The 22,325-nt window shown below is 38.2% G+C and overlaps 1 long non-coding RNA gene across 1 annotated transcript; it reads right to left on the bottom strand.

Moving 5' to 3' along the window:
- Positions 1-219: 219 nt before the first annotated feature.
- On the bottom strand, positions 220-19,400 carry LOC123393979. Its single transcript, XR_006608791.1, has 4 exons — positions 19,342-19,400; positions 4,225-4,304; positions 2,540-2,606; positions 220-431 (listed from the first exon to the last, which is right to left on the bottom strand). It is a non-coding gene; the product is annotated as an uncharacterized LOC123393979 (long non-coding RNA).
- Positions 19,401-22,325: the final 2,925 nt, after the last annotated feature.

Raw genomic sequence — 22,325 nt, forward strand, 5'->3', positions numbered from 1 at the left:
CTGGGACCAATAAGCCAGAGATAGGCCAAACATCACAAGTGAAGGTCACAGTCAGTCCTTGCTTCAGACACCAGCCACAAGCTCAGGGGTCCCCAGGACTCCTGTACTTCTAACCAACTGGCTACAAGTTCAGGGGTTCCCACTACCTTCTCAGATTCCATAATTCACTAGAATGACTTCTAGAACTCAGGAAAAAGCTATGTTTAATGACTACAGTTTTATTATGGAAGAAAGGATACAAATCAACACCAGCCAGGATGAGGTCTGAGGGGATCCCAAATGTGGAACTTCTGTGTCCTTTTTTTGTGAAGTCAGGATGTATCACCTTCCCGGCACATTGTTAGGTAAGAATATGCACAGAGTATCATTAACCAGGGAAGCTCACTGGAGCTTTGCTTGCGGAACTGTTACTCCAGTTTCATCATTGAAGCCTGATGGATTGAATCAGTGACAATGTAATAGAACACAGTCTCCAGCCTTCCTCCCCTCTGGATATCGGGCTGATATCACATGGCTCAGAACCCTCACTGCCCTAACATGGTGGGTCTTTCTGCTGGGGCCACCCCCCTTCTGACTCTTACATTAATACGAACTATCCAGCCCACAACTAGCCTCCATGATAGTGTGAGTTATCGGGGCATACCCTAAAAACAAAGACATCCCCTTCATTGGGTTACTTCTAAAGATTCAGAGACTTCCTCCCAGGATCTGGGGGACAAACGGCAGCCAAATTCTTTATAACAGTTCTCTCATGCTCCTTTTCTGTATTTTTTAAATCCCTCTTTCATATTTTTGTCTTCAGTCTCTCTGAGCTTCAATTTTTAAATAATTATTTCCCATGTCTTCCCACTAATTCCCAATTTTTTCCTTGACTGTGGCATAATGTACTTTTTAATTCCTCCACCTGTGATTTAATTTCAAAAAATATATTTTGCTTCTAATAGTTATATTTAGTTCTTTTTTTATATCCACCTATTCATTTTTTTATAGCTTCGTCATTCTCAGTCTTTCCTCCACTTTTATTTTATTTTAATTACTTTATTATTTAATGTTTCATATATGGTCACTCTCTGTCCTCTATTTAATAATTTTGTTGACTATGGGTTCTAGGGGGGCTCTAAATGTATTATCAGTTGTTTGTCACCATCAGATCTGTTTCTGTGAAGATTTGGGGCTCTTTGGTTACAAGTTTTTGTTTCATTAACCCTTATCTGTGGGGATCATGAAGGCTTAAGTTGAGAGCCCACCAGACCTTTGCTCCTTGCCCTACCATTTGCACCCCTGGTTGGGAGAGAGTATAAGTAACAGCTTTATTTTCTATACTGCTCTTCCTACTATGACATTAAAGAATAATATGAATTAAACACACAAGTTTACAATATTTTAAAACCTTAAGAATCCATCTCAAGAAATTCAATGAAAAACATACAGAGTAAGGGATGTGATGAATTTCAATTAAAGATCAGAGAAATTGGGGGTGCCTGGGTGGCTCAGTGGGTTAAGCCGCTGCCTTCGGCTCAGGTCATGATCTCAGGGTCCTGGGATCGAGTCCCGCATCGGGCTCTCTGCTCAGCGGGGAGTCTGCTTCCTCCTCTCTCTTTCTGCCTGCCTCTCTGCCTACTTGTGATCTCTCTCTGTCAAATAAATAAATAAAATCTTAAAAAAAAAAAAAGATCAGAGAAATTGTTCTTCCTTCTGAGCTGGGCCTTTGTAAGGTGTGTGAATGTGGTGTAGGGGAGGGGAGGCTGAGGAGGAGGGGATGCCTCTATCCCAGATCAAGGGAGCAGACCTGTTCATGAGCTGGCTGTACTCCGCTGTTCAGACCATGATAGTTATGGGCAGTGTCTATAGCATAGGCCACCAGAGATACAGTGAGAGCACTGAGTACATAGGGTAGTCTCGCTTGTTGGAGGTGGAAAGGGAACTGCTCTGAGTTGATGTACCTGTCTTGCGCCTTAATAGCCAATACATTTTTCCCATGACCTTGAGAAAGCCATTGCCTGTCCCCCAAGAATTCCTCAGTATCCTCCTCCCTTAAAAAGATAATACAACCACTTCCATTATTATTTGCTTTTCAGTACCTCACAGGGTTTTTTCATTCTGCAAAAGCAAATGTGATGACAGGTAAAGATGGCTCTGAAAAAATAGAATTCTTATTAATTCATTGGGGAAAATTCCATCTTTGACATCACATGATTGATTCCTTTGGGTTTAAGGGTTAAATGTTAACTTCCAGATGTTGATGTCAATGTCAACTTGTTAAAGCCTCAGCCCAAATACCTTTGCTCAGTTAGCCTCTACAGGGTTCTATCAGTTGGCATAAGGCCCAGTGGGCACTCATTCAGGCAGGCATGCAGGAAAGTTGTCCTGAACCTTGAAGGTAGGAAGACGGGGGTGTGAAGACCTGGCTGTGAACATTAAGAGAGGTGGGTCCAAGCACCTGCTTCACCACCTCGCCTTTGCTTAGCCCTTGATGCCAACATCCCTTACCCAAATCTACAGTTCAAAAATAAATGGAGTAACAACTCTTTCTGCTTACCATGCTTCTGTCTCATTCCTTACTTGTCTGCTTATTTAGTTTCATTGGCTTTTAGTCAGAAATGCGTCTGTAAAATATTTGGAAGAGAAAATGAAGTAGAGCACTGAGAGTTCAAAGGGACAGAATATAAATAATGAATATGATTTCTGTGGTCAGTTATTTCTTGTTGCTTTGTTTCTTTATCAAAGGCATATTTTCAGAGGCCTGAGAGAGCCCTCCTTGTGGTCCTTAGGAGCTTTGTTACCAGGGAAATGAAAACTAGGCCAAATATATAAATGATACCCATTTGCAGAATCCTAATGGAAACAGAAACGGGCAACAATGAACATGCCACTCTCGCGGGCTCATTTTTCCCTGATAAACAGGCTTTAATTTAAGACTCATCCTTATTATAATATTAATTGCTCAAGTAAGATTTGCAAATTTACATAAACATTAGTTAAAATTGATTAGACAAGCCTTTAGAATGGGCAGATTTTCCCCCCATTTAATTAAGCAGCAAAAATGCCAAACTAATTATTAAACGACCTAATGGAAAGGTCAAAGGATTTATGTCACAAATTTAATACTTTCAGATATCTCCCCTCTAAGAACTCATTCTTGAGATTATTTTGTACAAACATCTATAAGATGTTTTTCTTTGCAAAAGGGCTTTCTGTTCGTATCAGTGGAATCTGTTCTTTCAAAGTCTGAGGGAAGGCTCCAGAAAGCAAGAGTTACAGAGAGACTTCTTATTTTTCCAGGTTTTTGGGGAACATTGCAACTGATACTGTTAACATAGGATGAGTCCATGCCATTCTGACTATGCCAACAAGGAAGAAAATTGGGATTAAAACAATAAAGAAAAAAAAAAGAAATGAAGCACTTCATATGCCCGGAACTGACACTAAGGGATTGTGTTTTCTCTGACATAAGCACCTTGCAGCACTCTGTTGTTGGAAAGGGAATTTCCAATGATTACTTTGAAATGACCCAGAAGATGTTTTTCACCACCATTAAATCTATTTTTACTGTGGCAGTAACACAAGATAAGCTGAGACAAGACAATATAGCATGGCACTACACAATGAACTACTACTTCGGTTGTAGAGTGCATATTTTAGCCTAAAATGCAGACTGCTGGAATCCCATTAGCTTATGTGAAAAAAGCAGAAAGACTGTATTCTGGGTTAGGACACCCCCCCCCAAAAAAAAGGATTTTAAGTTGGTTCTTCAAAATGGAATTATCCTGCTAGCAGTTTCGTGGGGATGTCGAGGCTAGCAACAGAAAAAGAAGAGAGAAACCACTAAGGAAACAAAATATTAGCTCGTGTTTACAAATACATGATGGTTGTTTGTATAAAATGGTGTTGCCTGGTGCTGAAGAATGTTGTGGGACTTTTCAGACCCAGAGGACATTTTGGGGAGCAGAAGAGACATTGGTTGGGAGCCACTCACTCTCTGGCCTGATGCATGCACCAAACCCTGTTCCAGTGCGCGATCAGTGAGTGATGTGGTAGCGGGGAGGGTGTTCATGTGTCTGCGTTCTGCAGAGAGACAACTGGCACTGATTGTCTGGAACCTCTGACAGGTTATTTAACCTGAGTCTCAGTTTTCTTATCTTTCAAATTGAGATAATAGTACATACTTTATAGGTTTGTTGTATATATGAAATGATGCATGTATAAAATACTTAGAATACAGACCTGTATAATGATGATGATTCTAGTTATTGTAATCATCATCTCTCTTCATCTTGGACAGAGTTATTGCTTCTTTCTGAGTACTAAGGAACAAGAGTGGGTGGTATTGATAAGGCAGATGATTCTAGGTAATAAGGAGTGGGTGAATAACGCATCATTGAAATCTGGTCTTTTTGCTACAAGGCATTTCTGGACAAATATTATGAAGCATTATCTTGAGTTGATTGTAATTTCCCAGGGGAACACTATTATAATTTAATTCTATAAATGTGAATTGAGCACCATTATGTCCCAGGCATTGTGCATGGCTTGGCACGGTAGAAGTAGAAGTAAGAGGATGGTTTCCACCCCTGTTCCTACCCCTCATCCCCAGATTCACAGTCGAATGAGAACAGGCCATCCAGAAACTAGTAACCTGAATACAGGTAAGATTCTGGCCAGTGGGATCAACAGCCTGGGGCTAGTTTGAGTCAGTCTCCCTGGGTTTGAATCCCAGCTCTACCTCTTATGACCAGGTATCTTCCTAAAATTTCCATACCTGTTTTTTTCACTTGTAAAATTGGGATTAATAAAACCATCATTATGTGGGATATTGGTAAGAGTAAATGAGGTGATCTCTGTGTTGGTTTGTGGCCCTCTCTGGAACTGCCAGAGTGAAATCTGAATCTACCGTCTATACAAGAAGGGCAGGCAGAGACCAAAGAAAGAGGCAGGTGGTCCAGGTGGCAGTTTTAATAAGCAAGTGAACTTATATATAAGGCTTGTCTTGGATGGCAGAAAGACAAATGGATTCCTATACCCATCTGCCAAATCTTAAAAGTTTGTAAAGAGGCCTTGACTAGGTTTAGTCATGAATAACGTGTCGGTTTTATCAACACCACATCACTTTCTCAAGGCTGTGTCCTTGGATCAGCCTCTGTGAGTGGGAAAGGCAGGAGATACCCACATTTCAAGGACAGGGGAGGAGAAGAGGCATCTCTGAGTGCCTGGGTCCACTTCATGGGTCATTAGACATGTGACTTTCCCCAATGCTCTGTCGTGTTTAGCATCAGAGCCTGCCACATGGTAAACCCGCAGTATGTTAGATTTACCATTTTTACGCATTTTATGCAATTGGAACACAGAGAAAATACCCATACATTACGATGGAGGGAATGAAGAAAGTTCTGTTAGTGGTGTTGCTGTTGTTTTTTAAGTTAGCTATAGTAGGACTTTGATTAGTGGAGGAAGATGGAACAAAAGACAGGGAGGAAAGGAGGGAGAAAGAAAGAGAGAGGGAGAGGGAATGAGACAGAAAGAGAAAGAAAGAGAAAAGAAGGGAATGAGAAGGAATAACAGGCAGAGGAACTTTCCAGAATGGAGAGTGCCCTGACTATCCAGGGAACAGCAAGTATGTTAGAAGCTGGACTGGAAGGGCTGAGCCGCTCTGTAGTTTAGGTCAGAATACAAAGACCTCCCTCAAACAAACAAACAAACAAACAAAAAACCCGCAAAGACCTCCCTCAGTGTCTACACTAAAATTGTTTTCCTGTCCAGGGACTCAATTGCAATAAAGGAGAGCTTTGTGCTGGGCAAGAGAACGATAGCACAACTAAAAACCTATGATTGTTTAAAATGACAAAATGCAGGTCCAAGTCTTATAACATGGGTCAGAATAGACATTGATTATGTAAGAGGACATCAAATATTTGGATGAACTGAAGAGGCAAATGAACACCAGCAACAACTAGAACTAACACTAGTGCTGATATTGATAAAGCTTCATGAGAGTTTGGTCTATGTATTTACAAGGACTTTGCTGAGTATGATTTGCGCATGTGTAAAAAGTGACCTTTGACATTTTAATGTCAGAATTCATAACATTCCTTTGATTTGAGGTCTATCCTCAAAGATGAGATCTCCAATCACTTGCTTAAAAGTAGCCACTACAGACTGGAATCGATGGATCATATGAAAATTCCATTTTGAGTAAGCGACTCATTACCTCCTAAGGTGGCCATCCCATTTTTCACCCCCAGCAGCAATGCATGATGGTTCCAATATCTTCATATCTCACCAGCATTGGTAATTGTCTATTTTTTTTTTTTTATTATATCCATCCTCGTGGGTATGCAGGGGTATCTCATTATGGTGCTGATTTACATTTCCCTTATGGCTAAAGATGTTGAATGTCTTTTCATGGACTTATTGATCATTTCCATGTCTTGGAGAAATGTCTATACAAGCCTTTTGCCCATTTTAAAATTGTGTCATTTGTCTTTTTATGGTGAGGTAGTAAGATATTTTTAAAATGTATTGTAGATATAAGTCCCTGAAGTGACATGTGATTTGAAAATGTTTTGTCCCACTTCGTGAGTTCTTTTCAGTTTTGTTGGTGCTGTCATTTGAAGCAAAACAGGTTTTCAGTATTGATGATGTCAGATTTATCTTTTTTTCTTTCCCTTCCCTTCCCCCCCTTCCTTCTGGCCTTCCTTCCTCCCTCTTTTCCTCCTTCCTTGCCCCCTTTCCTCTCTCTCTCCCTCATGCCTCCTTCTCTTATCCTCTCTCTTTCTTTCTTTTGTCACTTGTGCTTTTGATGTCCTATCTAGAAAATCATTGCCTAATCCACAGTCACAGAGTTATGCCTCTGTTTTTTTCTAAGTAGTTTATAGTTCTAGCTCTTAGATTTAGGTCTACATAAAGTTGAGTTAATTTTTGTATATAATGAGGTAGGAGGCCAACTTCATTCTTTTGTATGTGAATATCCAGTTGTCCCAGTACCTTTTGTTGAAAAGAATTATCTTGGTACTGTTGTCAAAAGTTAGTTGATCATATGTGAACTTTTATTTTGGTCTCTCTATTCTTTTCCATAGATCTCTATCTCTACCCTATGCCAGTACCATATGGTCTTGATTATGATCTTTGTTGTACGGTTTCAGACTAATAAATGTGAGTTCTCTTACTTTGTTCTTTTTCAAATTTGTTTTGGCTACTTGAGTCCCTTGCATTTCTACATGAATTTTAGGACTAGCTTGTCAGTTTATGTGAAAAAACAAGCTTAAACTTTGACAGAGATTGTATTGAATCTACAGATCAATTTGGAAAATATTACTGGGCGCCTGGGTGGCTCAGTGGGTTAAGCCGCTGCCTTCGGCTCAGGTCATGATCTCAGGGTCCTGGGATCGAGTCCCGCATCGGGCTCTCTGCTCAGCGGGGAGCCTGCTTCCCTCTCTCTCTCTCTGCCTGCCTCTCTAACTACTTGTGATTTCTCTGTCAAAAAAAAAAAAAAAAAAAAAAAAAAAAAAAAAAAAAAAAAAAAAAGGAAATATTACTATCTTTACAATGTTGAATCTCTCAGACCATGAAATTTATTCTTAAATATTATATTCTTTTGAATATTTTTGTAAATGGAATTATTTTTCTTGGATTATTTTTCTTAGTATTTTGGATCTTTCAATGCTATTCTATATAAATTCAACTTATTTTTGTAAATTGATCTTATAGTCTATAATCTTGTTGAACTTGCTTATTTTCTCTGGTAGTTTTCAAAACACATTTCTTAGAATTATCAATATTTAAGATTACGCCATCTGTAAATATAGTTTTACTTCTTCCTTTCCAATTTGGATGCCTTTTATTTCTTTTTCCTTATCCAATTGCCCTGGCAAAAATCAATTAGGTGTAGTTTTGACAAGATCCATCTTTATATCTGCTAACATCTATTTACTTTCATCTTCAGTATTTCATTTTTCTAGCCTTTTTTTTTTTTAGCTGATGTCCTTCAGATTACATGAATATATGTTAGTCAAGCTGCGGAAAGGTAACCCTGCCAGAGATTTCCATGCATCTGGGACAAATGGAATGCCAATTTGTTTCCTTTTCCCTTTCCCTTTCTACTTTGAAGATTAGATAGAAAAGCAAGTCAAGAACAGCTAGTTTGTACTACGTGCAAGGCACTAAACTGAGAGATACAGATTGATTATCTTATTTCAGTGTCAGTAAGTCAATGAAGATGTTATAACTATCTCCATTTAATAAGGAAAACTAAGTTTAGAATTGTCAATTAGTTTGTTTCAAAGATGTAGCTTGGAAATTGTGGCTGCATAAGTGGAAAATTGATGGACGAGGGAAAACAATTATATCACCTAAGAGGAATCTTCTATTTGAAATCTGTAGCTATCGATGTACATACATCTATTTTTAAAAATACATGCATCATGTCATTATTGTGGGATAGTGTTGTCCTTAAAAACAGGGATTTCTGCATGAATTGAGTACTAAAAAGTGGATTGTGAGGAAAATAAAAAGTGTGACATTGCCTATAAGTTCAATAAAGCTCTTCAAATGTCTTGAAGAACTTTATTGTCTCTATCCTATTTGAGTTATCTGATCTTCATATAGATCTTGTGCCTATTTTGCTAGATTTATGCTTAAAATATTTCAATTTTGGTGCTAATATAAATAGCATATTTATTTTTAATTTCAAATTCCAATTGTTCATTGCTGGTATACAAAAGGTGATTGACTTTTTGTATATTAGTATTGTATCCTGCCACCTTGATATGATCACTTACTCCAATTCTTTGTTTTGTTGTTGATTCTTTGGGATCTTCTATGTAGACAATCATATCATCTGAGAATAGAGACAGTTCTATTTCTTCCTTCCCAATCTGTATACCTTTTATTTTCTACTCTTACTACATTAACTAAGACTTGTGGTGCAATGTTGAATACAAGGGATGAGAAGGGAAATCATTGCCTTTTTCCTGATCTTAGTGGAAAAACAAAACAGTTTCTCTCTATTAAATATATTAGCTATAAGTTTTTCTGTAGATATGCTTTATCAAGTTGAGGAAGTTAACCCCTATTCCAAGTTTTCTGTGAGAGTTTTTTTTTTTTTCCCTATCATATATTGGTGTTAGATTTTGTCAAATGCTTTTCCTGCTTCTATTAATATGATAATGTAAATTTTCTTCTTTAGCTTGTTGATGTGATAGATTAATTGTTACCATTTGATCATAGTATATAATTCTCTGTATACATTGTTGGATTTGATTTGCTAGTATTTTGTTGAGGAGTTTTGGATCTATGTTCAGAAGACATATTGGTCTGTCATTTTCCTTTCTTGTAATGTCTTTATCTACTTTTAGTATTAGATAATGTTGGCCTCATAGAATGAATAAAATATTCATTCTGCTTTTATTTTCTGGAAGAGATTGTAGAGAATTGTTATTGTTTCTTCCTAAAATATTTGGTAGAATTCACCAAGGAAACTGTCTGGCCCTGATCCTTTCTATTTTAGAAGATGATTAATTAGTGTTCCAATTTCTTTAATAGATATAGGTCAATTTCACATTACCTCTTCATTCTTGTATGAGTTTTGACAGATTGAATCTTTCAAGGAATTGATCCATTTCATCCAAGTTATCAAACTTGGGGGGCAGAGGTTATTTGTAATATTTCCCTATTATCCTTTTAATGTTCATGGGATCAATAGTGAGAGCCCCTCTTACATTTTATAATAGAAGGAAAGACATTTTAGAATATGAAAATCATGAACTTTATAGTAGGATATTCCATTTTAAATAATAATGAAGTATCAGTTCTCCAATCAACAAATATTTACTGAGCTCTTATAATATTACCAGAAATGGCTTTAACATTGCACTGAATGAATTGATGTTCCTGTATTCACTGTGGCCACTTTCTTTCCATTGGGAAAGAGGGACAGTAAGGGATACCTTTATATTGAATTTTTTAAAAGTCCATCAAAATTGAGATCTTGACCATGTATCACTCACTATGCTAAACCCCGCTGCACATTTTATTTCAAACTTGGGATAACCTTGTGAAATATGTAGCACTTCTGACAAAAATTAAACATAGATGAAGTAAGTAATGCCGTAGGTCTCAGTCACAGATTGAAAAAGTCAAAATTTTAACCAAATCTGATTTCAGAGCTCTGATCTGACCCTGAAAGTTCTGAAGTTCATATCAGTTATTCAGATGTTAACATTAGATATTATAAGTAACAAAATTATGGTTTTTTTCTGAGAAAGACCTCTTCAGCTTTTCCTTATAAATGAAATTCTAAGATTTTTCAAGTAGAAAATACTTAGAACTTTTCAAGAAGCTTTAATTTTGTGTAATAATTGATTAGATCTATTATTTAGAATGATTAGAGCTGTGGGAGCACTCTGCAAATCCTTTGAAATTGATTAAAAAAATGTGCTGTTATCTGATAGCAGTCATCAGTTTGCTACATCATTTCAAAGTTCTCTGTTATTTTCTGTGACATTTCTCAGCTTACCTAGAGAATGCAAGCTGTTATAACAGCTTCTTTTATCAGCCATCTCCAGTGGCTCAACCAACTGAGACTTGTATAATGTTTTTGGAATCCATGTGGACCTTACCAAAGATGGACTGTTTGGAAGATAATAGTGTTGATGTCTAGTCTCTTGTTAAGATCAACACTTACTGGGTGATATTTTTATATTAATAAAAGAAGCTAGCTTAATGCTAAATCTTTGTTCTTTGAAAGAGTAAAGAGGGTTTTCTTACAACTAGAGTAACCACAGGTAGGGAGTTATCAACTGGTATTCTTTAATATGAAAATTCAATGATAAACCCACTTGAAAAATTAAGTTTATTTGGGGCACTTGGGTGGCTCAGTCAGTTAAGTGTCTGCATTGGCTCCAGTCAGGATCTGGAGTCCTGGGTTCAAGCCCCAAATAAGGCTCCCTTCTCGATGGGGAGCCCGCTTCTTCTCCCTCTGCCCCTCCCCCTGCTTGTGCTCTCTAACTCTTCTCTCTCTCTCAAATAAATAAAATCTTTAAAAAATTATATTTATTATTTGTATCCTATTATCCAAATTTGTACCTTCTCATTATATATTTATAATTCTATGTGATTTCACATTGACTTAAGTATCTTTACAAGCATTCAATAGTTTTAAAAAATATGTGTTTTATTTTAAAATTTTGTGTTGGCTTGCAATGAAATAATATTGCTCAGAAGACCGCTGTTTTTTTTAAGGTTTTATTTATTTATTTGACAGGGAGAGAGAAAGCACAAGGAGAGAGAGTGGCAGGCAGAGGGAGAGGGAGAAGCAGGCTCTCTGCAAAGCAGGGAGCCACATGTGGGCCTTGATCCCAGGAATCTGGGATCATGACCTGGGCTGAAGGCAAGATGCTTAACTGTCTGAGCCACCCAGACACCCCAGAATACCACCACTTTATGACATCTATTTTGTACACTAAATACAGGAATAAGAGTGTTTTTTTTTTTAAATTGGCAAGTTAAGGAATATAAGTAAAACATAGGTGACAACTTTCTGAAAATCCTCAGAATCCCACCAAATAGACTGCAGCCTGATTAACTTATATGTATGATGATACAAGTTTCTAGACCTACTGTTACACTGGTGGGACCAGAAGTATTGGTTTCTAGGGATTTCCAATTTATAAAGTGTTCTGTAATAAACCTATTACACTGTTGGCATGTGTTTGTGAAAGCTGGAAAAATATTATTACTGATCTTCAAATGCCTACTGCATTTTCCCTACACTTTTTCTTTCTTTTATCTTCCTGTAGGTGAAACAGGATGAGTATCTTAAGTTGTACCTGATCCCTGATGGTGAACTATATTTTTTGTTGACATCTGGAGAATCACTTTCTTAAATCATGATAAAAGAGCAGCATGATGAGGATCACAAAGTCTGAGGCCAGGTAGCCACACACAATCCCAGCTGTACCACCTACTACTTACATAATTGCAAGCAAATCACTTAACCCTGTGTTCCTTGGTTTCTTCACCCAGATTGGGGATGATAGTATTATCCACATCAGACCTCTACAAAATAGTTGATAGATACTAGAATTTATCACAAACATTAGTATTTATTCTCAACACATCATTAGAATTTAGTCCATGTCCCTGCTTCAGCTGACAGAAAATTCTGTTTCTCTGGGATCACAGAGTAGGGTGGGATTATGATTGTGCCTCATTCTATTGAGATTTTTAAAGCCAGTTCACTAAAATGTTTCGGCATTTACTTTAAAGATTTTTATTTATTTATTTGATAGACAGAGAGAGATCACAAGTAGGCAGAAGGCAGGCAGAGAGAGAGGGGGAAGCAGGCTCCCCGCTGCAGCATTTACTTTATAGGAGGTCATGAAGGATCCAATATTTTAGAAAATTAGTTTCATATAATTTTTGAATCAGGAGACTAAAATATTTTCAGAGTTATTAAATGTAAGTTGAAAAATATAGTATTGGACTTCTTGAAAATCCAAGACTACCTCTGAAAGACATGGTAACTTTTTCTTCACTTGCTCGGGAAAAAATGTACCAAACTCCATTGTTTCTAGGCAGGTAATTTAAGATAAGGGAATGTGATGGTTCCCAAGGAATTGGGATCAAAACAAATAATCTGTGCTCGTACAATAAGTGCTGGTGGATCCACTTTGGATGTTGTTTCTCGGGAGCTGAGTGAAGTGGGTTTAGGAAATTAGGAAACAGGGCTCAGACTTGCCTGTTCTAATCTTGAACCCTCTAAGTGACTGCAGAAGCACAAATTCCTCATTCCGAGTGAATGTTTAACCATAGATCCATCCAAAGTAAACTTCTCTCTAGTTCCCTTTGCTTTGATTTATCTAGTTGGTGTTTCTAAAAGCATCAGGTTAAAATCACTCTTCCATAGTAGTTTATATAGCTTCTGGCATCAAATATAATCTCTGTTCTTCTTGCCCCAAGAGTCACTTCTGGATAAAGTACTGCAAAAGTGATATTTAGGCTATAGAAGTTTCAGGAAAGCACCTTGATGATTTCCAGCTATGAAAATTATATGCTTCATGTGAGACCTTATTTTCTGCTTTGGCAGGAGAAATCCTGAAATAGTATGGGGACAGAAGTTAAAATATTACAGGCTTGGCTACCCTGTATCACCCAGGAAAGGGTAACAGCAGCTTTTCGTGCCTTATAGTATTTGGGGGAAAACAGAATAGCATCTTAAATAAAGTTTAAAGTCATACAAAGTGAAACTCTGGTAGAGATAACTCAGGCAAGAGATGTTTGTTGCATATTTACTATGTGTAGACTAGAAGCTGTAGCATATGGGAACAGGTAAATATACCATTTTAATTTCATGATAACCCTAAGGAATAGAAAGGCTCTGTGCCTTGGAGAGGTGAGAATGGAGTAGATTAATCATAAGCATTAAAGAAATAGAAGAGACATGAAGGCTTTACAATTCAGATAAATTATATCTAGTTGATGAATTCTAAGCTGTGCCTCAACGAGAAGATGGGACTTTATTTTGCTTTTAAAGGATGTAAATATTTTGACTAGAGGAGCAGAGGGGGTGTGGCCTGAGATGAGAGCAAGAACGAGAATAAATTCTAGGTCCGTGGTGTAAACAATGAAAGATTTCAGAGGTAGAAGAACCCTAGCTGCATTCAGTGGATGTTGAGTGACGGATTTGGCTGGAGCCCTGTTTTAATAAAGGTGAAGGTGAAAATTCTGGAGAGGGCATCTTGGGAGAGGGCGATTTAAGTCCTTAAGGCACTGAGCTTTTGGATGGTTTGGCAGGGGTGGTTCTTAAATATTCTCAGGAATGAAGTAAATTTGGGAAGTTAGGGGATGTGGATTTGAAATGTCTGGTCTCATCTTGAACTCTGTAAGTGGAAGAGCTTTTTAGGATGATTAACTTGTGTGCATGATAGATTAGAGAGAGTGGCAGAGGGGAATGCCAGGATGAGTCTGGACAAGTTTGGTATGGTGGCGGTTGCTAACTTGCGCACCCCAACATCCATTATCCCCTTGCTGCCTAGGACCCAGGAACAGAAGGCTGTTTTTCCCCTGAGGAGAGCTAAGATAAAGTTGTCAGCCTTCTCGCAGTTCGCTGTGGCACATACCTGAGTTCTGTCTGGTGAAATGTAAGCAGAAGTATGTGCGGATGTCCAGGAAGGAGCAGGCTCACTGTTTATTACTTCCTCCCATTGGCTTAGAAGAGCCATGTGACAGCAGGAGCACCACCCACTGTCCTGGACCGCAGCGTGCTCTGGCTCCTGCAGACGGTAGACAGCAGACAGGTGCGGGGATGGTGGAGCAGAAAGGAGGGTTGGTATGCAGTCTCTGGTCACCTCCTGGAGCTGCCCCACCAGCCCGCATGCCTAATGCAGGACTTTTTTTTTTTTTTTTTAAGTGGAAATGGGGAATAAACTATTATCTTATTTAGGCCATCTTTAGTTGGAGTTTTTCTGTTTTAGGAAACCAAACTTGATCCTAAGAAAGTGGTTTGTAACAGAAGGAAAAGAAGTGGTATATGCAAAAAAAAAATTATTCATTACTGTTAGTTGGAGGAGTGGCAGATTGGCAAACTGGTGGTCTCCTCCAGCTGCCTGAGTTGCCCAGCCCGTTCCTTGGTACTCCATCTGAGGCAATTTTTGGACTCAATCTGTTTATTTATAAGACAATGACTATTCTTGATTTAAGTGTTTGGAGCCTTTCCCCTTCTAAAAATTGTATTTATCTAATATTCCTTTTATTCTAGAGGAAGAGAATTGATATCAGCGGAGCATTTACTATGTGCCAAATGGCATGATATATTTTACATATTTTATCTTTTAAAATTCTCATAAAAGCCTATGGAGGGAGTTATGAACTCTGTTTTCCAAAAGAGAAACTGACAATTAGTGCAGACACTGTTTACAAAGCTATTGACTGAGGTGGGGTCCAGACCATGGCCTGCAGGAACTCACAGTCCATAACTTTCCATCACAGCAATGAATTTGAAGGGCTCAAAATATCCATGTGATGTCATAGTCAAGTGGGAAATACGGTATGCTTGTATACATGTGTGTGCAATATAGTTATAAAATACGATCAATTTTTCACATCAAAGTTTTGCTTCTGAGTTCTCTCTTTTAAAAAAAGTATTACAAATCATAAGCAGTTGTCATGTCAGCTTCATCTGATAGAATCAGTGTAAATTAAATGTTGATATTTTACAGTAGACACACTTCTCAAAATAAATATTTTTCAAATTAATAAAGTTTAAAGAAACATTTCATTTAAGGCAGAATGTCCCTGAAGCACTAAGCCAAACCCTGCATTTCATAATCGCCCATTGGAGCATGTGACTTTTGGGTGTCTGGCTTGTTCATGAGTTACTAACTGTCTTTTTGGAGGGGGGAAGGGAGGTGAATCTCCTTTTCCCCACTCATCTATAAGGCAGCCTTCTCACTCTGCTTCTGCATCTGCAGAGACACCTTCTTATGCTCACTGATTTAATAGCAATCAAATACCATAATAGGCATTTTGTGTTTCTCCTGTTATTACTATGCATGTATAGCTGTGTTCCCACATGCACTGAAGACACATGGGATAGAGAAGGCTTTCCTTTTTGCAAATTTGGGAATGAGATAATATATGAACAGGGAAGCAGGCCATTTCTTTTTAAGAATGATTCTGCTTTTTACAATCAACGAATCTTTTTTTTTTTTTTTTTTAACTTGGAGACAGATAGGATTGAAAATGTTTTATGATTCATGGTGTGCTTAAAATGTTAGCAGACTGCCAGAAAGCTGCAGGATACATCAAGATTTTAAGTAGCCCCCCCCCAACCCCGCCCGCCAACTTCCTTTATGCTGCTAGGGGTAAGACATGGGAGTGGAGATTGCTCGAATGTTTTGAGGTTCTGTAGCCAGGAGCGAGGCAGTGAAATATATTTCAATGGGAATTGGAATTAAGATGTTTCCTTGGTCATTCTTTGTAAAAAATTTATGATTATTCTGCCAGAAGTGCACATTTAAAAATCTTTTATGTATAATAAATTGCTTGTCATGAAGTGTGAAGAACTATAGGAAGTGTAAACATGTCAGTATTTCATAGATGCATATTAATGCTGGACACAACCTTTGTTCACATGTTTAGGCAAAATGGGAGATTCTTGATTTGCTATTAGCTTAGCTTATGCGGAAAGCAGTTAATGGTAATTTCTCTTATTTAAAAAAAAAAAAAGCTCTTTATTTCTCTTCATTTGGCTGTTGGAAGCATCTGAGGGCCACAATGATAAGAGTATATAATTTTGGGCTGATTTAGACTTCTTTGCATGCAGCTCACTTTCTGCATGGTAGCACTTTATTCTGCCTAAGAAAATTTTTGCAGATTTCCCATGTGTCAGAAGGGGACAAACAAAATTCCTACTTTTCTCCCTGGGTGTGTTTGGCGGAGGCCAGGAGAAAGAAAAAAGGAAGGGGCAGCTGCCTTACACACCATCCACATGTACAAGAGAGTGGCCTCTAGATACCCAGATGCTCACTTCAAATAAATGATGCAGGGTCTGGGTCACAAATTGGGCTGGCCAATTTATTTTCAGATTTGTTTTTCTTTTCTCCTTGTTTTTAGTACATTTCAGGAAAAGAATGTTCCATTTGATACCTGATTAAACATAAAATTGCTATTTTTTTTAGATTGCCTATTATCAAAGGTAGGTATTAAGCTAGCTGTTTAAGTGTCTGAAATTATTCAGGTTGTATAAGCACTGTGGTTTTGTGGCCATTCACTGTTCTTAAAATTAGAAGACATAAAAGGGCCCATTCTGTGGAGACTGGAATAGATCTGGGGCAAGGGGTACTGGTAGGTATTCAGGGACAGACTTTTAAATTGCTAACTGTGTACATATTACCTGGAAAAAAAGAGAACTTTTTAAAAGTTTTGAGTATGTTAATTTTGCTCTCAGCTGAGTTCCTGCTTCCTTGTTTGAGGGAGTTCTGGTCATGGCATATGCAATATATGATTTTCCACCAAATAGTTATAAAATAAATTTATGAAAGTTGTTACCAAGGATAGTGAGCTGCTCTATGAAAGAAGGATTCTACAGTTTAAGAACTTAGGTGAAATGCTTGGTTTGTGTTCTCCCTTTGGGATTTACAATATAAATTCTCACAGAAGTCTTTTAATAAACAAAAGTGTTTAACCTGGGAATTACCATGGAAGAATGCTTTTCTAAATAGTATTTAGATGGCTCACAGAACTTTTTTTGGAAATCCTGGTGGAAGATATTGTAATTTGATCTCTTGTGCTGGGGCTACTTGTAGAGTTTACCCAACTGTTGATGGAGCGAGCCATCGTGGTGAGGAGCCCATTCCAATGGCAAGATTCTCATGCCCCAGTAATTAGCTTGCTCCATTAAGTTCTTTCCGTTTGTTGTTACTGTTTTCAGCTCTTTAGGACCTAGGGACTAGGTCACTATTATTGCTCTGTAACAAAATCCCTGATACCCCAATAATTTTAGAAATACGATCATTTTCTTTGAGCCCGTGTGCTCTTGCGACCAGGACTCTGGGGTGGGGGTGGGGGACACTGGGTATGCTGATGGATTACTAAGGGATTGCCTGCCACTTGCATGTCTGCTCATTGCTTGCTGGTTAGACTCCAGTAATAGCCTGGATTCCTTCTCTTTGCACAAAATCCTGGCTATTGGGTGTCATTCATTTAACAAATGATGCATTTAACAAATTCATTCATTTAACAAATGCCTACTTTATCCCAGACATTTTTCTTGACTCTGGGTACAGCAGAGAACATATCAGATAGAACTTTGTTCTAATGGAGCTGATATTGAGGGCAGCAGACAACAAACACATAAGTAAGTAAATAATGATGTGTTATGAATAGATGTAAAAATAGAGGAAGAGGGTTGAAAACCTACAGTGACAGAATGCATTGCTGTTTTAGATGGCTAACCAAATCTTCCTGAGAATCTCTTCTAAGGATCTAGTTCTGCGCTCTAGATCTGTTTCTCTGGTGATCGGGTAAGGGTAAAAAATACCAACTATGTTATTAAGCAAACTTACGATACAAATGATGCTGTATTGGTAGATTGCATCAGTATCTGATGGGGGTGACATGCTTTGGGCTTTTCTGACTCCATGAGTCTTACAGCCAAGCATATTGGTTTCGGGGACACAGTAAGATACGCACATTAATTTATTATCAGAGTTATTGGCTCCTGTGGGACAGGAAGCTTTTATGCCTGGTCAGCGCCCACACCACCCTAGTGGTTCTCTTCTCCCTACCCTGGTGTGGCCTGTGACAAGGGACTTCCTGTAACATTGCCCACTGATGTAGAGAAATACCTGAGACTATGGCTTGGCCCACTCAAATTGGTTTCTGTCACATAGCCTTCTCAAAAAACTGGTGTCACAGTGGCTTCAGCTCTCTTCTAAGACTGCATGTTTCATTTAACCTCCAAAGGTCTCCTGGTGGGCATAGCAGAAGGGGCGGTGCTGATGAGCAGAAGAGGAAATGGGAAAGTGAGCAGGGGGAAAAGCATTTTAACCAGGGAACAGCAAGACAGGTTTACCATGATTGAAGAAAAGCAAGAAGACTAGTGTAACCTGAGCAAAGATTCCAGAAAATTTCCATACTCATGATTTCATTCCTGTGACTAAACTTTTGGAGAAGTAGGTATGGTCAAGAGAGAGCCTTCCAAAGGCAGCATTCTCCAAGTTCCATTGGGAATCACCAGTTTTTGTTTGTTCTAATGTTCATTCACGATTTTTAAAAATGCATTTTTATGTTGTTTTGAAGCAACTAAACTGCAAATTGTTTTATAATGTATACACCTGATTTCGTGCTTTTATTTTAAGTATCACATCCCCTTATAGCTACACATTTTTCCCAATGTGGGAAATTGGGGGAGAGATCACTGCCTCTTCTATTACCTTCTCTTTCTGCAACTTTCCCCTCTTCCCTGTGTGTTTAATATAACCGACACAATCCCAGGTAAGATAAGCATCATTGTCTGCCATTCTCAGATGCAAAAGTAAATGACACAACTGACAGCATAAGGTGGTAGAGCGGAAATGTGAACACTGGTCATTTAACAGTTTTTTCTGCTACCCCCTGGCGGTTGGATTTTTGACTAATGAGGTTTGTATCTGATGGCCTTGCTCTTTTACAATAGTCTGTAGGTAAATTTCTTGTCTTTGAATCTTCCTGCGGTTCCCCTCTGCCTCCCAAAGAGCCAGTCCCTGCCCTGAATCTCTTATTTGGACCCCTAACAGCCATCTGCCTTGCTCTGGCTGTTTCTGGTTGTGGTCTCAACTGTTCCACTTCCACTTCCATTTTTCGTACCTGACAGTTGGTAAGCCATCATCGGCAAGGATCACCTCCTTCTGATGCTTTATCAGTCGGCCATTGGTGGAATTCTGTGAGTTGGTGTATTCCAACAGAAGGTATATTTCTAGGCAACGGAGGGAGAAGTTTTGTGGTCTTCCCCTTTCCCATTCCAAATTTGATCTCTTGATGTGTATCTCTGAAGAACTCTTAGGAAACTAAGGTTGCTACAAGTAACGTGGTTTGACTAGAAGAACTGAAATCCAGCTGAGGGTTCAGAGGCAGCAACAACAATTGGCAGTGGAGAGTTGTTGGTGAGGGGAGACTATGGCTGACTGAGAGAAGGAACAGCAGCTCCACTACAGGAAAGCCAGACCCAGACTGTAGCCAGGAGCCAGCAACTAAAGAAGATGGACTATCCGGACTTGAAAATGGAATAAGAAGCTGGGCAGAAGGGAGGATAACAGAAGAATCAAAAAGGGAAGATGGAAGCTTTTATGGAAATGCCATCTAATAGAAATACAGAGCAAGCCACGAATAAGAGCCGCACTTGTGTTTAAAATTTCCAGTAGTCATGTCACAAAAAAGTAAAAAGAAACACATGAAACTAATTTTAACAATGTATATAATTTTTATTTGATTTATTAATTTTTTTAGTATAGGTACAAATTAGGTTTCTTTATATTTTTTTAATTTAAAATCAATCAGTTAACATAGAGTGTATTATTAGTTTCAGAGGTAGAGTTTAGTGATTCACCAGTTGCATATAACAGAGTTCATTATATCCCATACCCTCCTTAATGCCCATCACTCAGTTACTCCATCCCCCCACCTACCTCCCCTCTAGCAACCCTCGGTTTGTTTCCTGTGGTTAATTGTCTCTTATAGGGAGGCTGCTGGGTGGCTCAGTGGGTTAAAGCCTCTGCCTTCAGCTCAGGTTGTGGTCTCAGGGTCCTGGGATTGGATCCTGGGATCAGGTCCCGCATCGGGCTCTGCTCGGCAGGGAGCCTGCTTCCACCTCTCTCTCTGCCTGCCTCTCCACCTACTTGTGATCTCTGTCTGTCAAATAAATAAATAAAATCTTTAAAAAAATAAAGAGTCTCTTATAGTTTATCTCCCTCTGATTTTGTCTTAGTTTATTTTTCCCTTCCTTCCCCTATGTTTTTTTGTTTATTAAATTGCACATATGAGTGAAATCATATGGTATTTTTCTTTGACTTATTTTGCTCAACATAGTTTGAGCAAAATAGTTTGCTCTGCATAGTTACAAATGGTAAGATTTCATTCTTTTTGATGGCTGAGTAATATTCCATTATATATATATATATATATATATATATATATATATATATATATATATATATATCACATCTTCTTCATCCATTCAGCTGTTATTGGAGATTGGAGATCTGAGCTTTTTCCATAGTTTGGCTATTGTGGTCATTGCTGCTATAAAGGTGCATGTTCCTCTTGGAATCACTCTGTATCCTTTGGATAAATACCTACTAGTATAATTTCTGGGTCATAAGGTAGCTCTATTTTTAACTTTTTGAGGAACCTCCATACTGTTTTCCATAGTAGCTGTACCATTTGCATTCCCACCAGACAAAGCCATAGTATCCAAAAATGTATAAAGAGCTTATCAAACTCAACATCCAAAAAACAAATAATCCAATCAAGAAATGGGAAGATGACATGAATAGACATTTCTCCAAAGAAGACATACAGAGGCCAACAGACACATGAAAAAATGCTCAACAGCACTCAGCATCAGGGAAATCCAAATCAAAACCACAACAAGATACCACCTCACACCTGTCAGAATGGCTAAAATTAACAAGTCAGGAAACAACAGAAGTTGGTGATGATGCAGAGAAAGGGGAACCCTCTTATACTCATGGTCAGGATGCAAACTGTGTGTGTGTGTGTGTATATATATATATATATATATATTTAATCTTTTTTAAAAAAGTGATCTCTATGCCCAATGTGGGACTCAAAGTCACAATCCTGAGATCAAGAATTGTATGCTCCCTCCAACTTAGCCAGTCAGGTGTCCCAACAATATGTTTTATTTAACTCAGTTATATCCAAAATATTATGATATTACTATGTGACCAACATAAAACATTATTAATGAGATACATTCTTCCTTTCTCTCTTTCTCATACCATGTCTTCAAAATCTAGAGAGTATTTTATAGTTACAGCACATTTCAGTTAGAACTAGCTCTTAGTTCATGTGGATAGTGCTATCATATCAGACAGGAAGAGACAGTGAAGCAGAGATGGTTGGGAGGGTAAATGAAGGAGGGAGTCTAGGTGCTTAGAGGCCCAGAGAAGCCCCTACTGGCAGCTGGACTCTTGATAAGGTGACATCTTGAAAATCATTCTTTAACTAGGACTTTGAGTTTTCTAATTTATTATGTAAAAATTATAATTTTACTTATGTTTATTTAAAATTTTTATTCTAAAATGTATTATTAGAAAACTTTAATAGGTATGGGTAGGGATTATAGACTGAGATGGAAATTTTCTTGGAGACAAGATGCTGAATTTCAAGGATTGAAATTTGTTTTCAACTCCTGAATGAACTGTGATCAATTGGTTGAAGCTACCCAGAGCCCTGTGTTGAGGAGGATTCTGAGGTTATGTCTTTTCTCAGCAGGGAAGAGCACTGTGCTTATCTGCCAGGCAGCTGGCACATATTTGCCATTCCTGATATGGTAGAAAGATATCCAGGTTCTGGAGACCTTGGGGAATGATTCATGAGTTGTTGAACATTACCGAGCTCAGCTTTCTTCATTTGTAAGGTAGGAACAATTGTCAGTGCTATTTAGGATATCAATAAATGCTGGTTTCCTTCTCAGTTTCTGTTTTGTTATTTAATCTATACTGGTTGAGGGACCTATTTGTACTTGGTATTGTTCTGTTAATCTGGGGATTATGATATGCCAAACTCTGTCCTTACCCATAAGGATCCAGGTTAAAGAAATTATTACA

This window comes from Mustela putorius, unplaced genomic scaffold (genome assembly GCF_011764305.1).
Source record: "Mustela putorius furo isolate JIRA1106 unplaced genomic scaffold, ASM1176430v1.1 tig00001118_pilon_pilon_pilon, whole genome shotgun sequence".
In the NCBI taxonomy this organism is placed as follows: domain Eukaryota; kingdom Metazoa; phylum Chordata; class Mammalia; order Carnivora; family Mustelidae; genus Mustela; species Mustela putorius.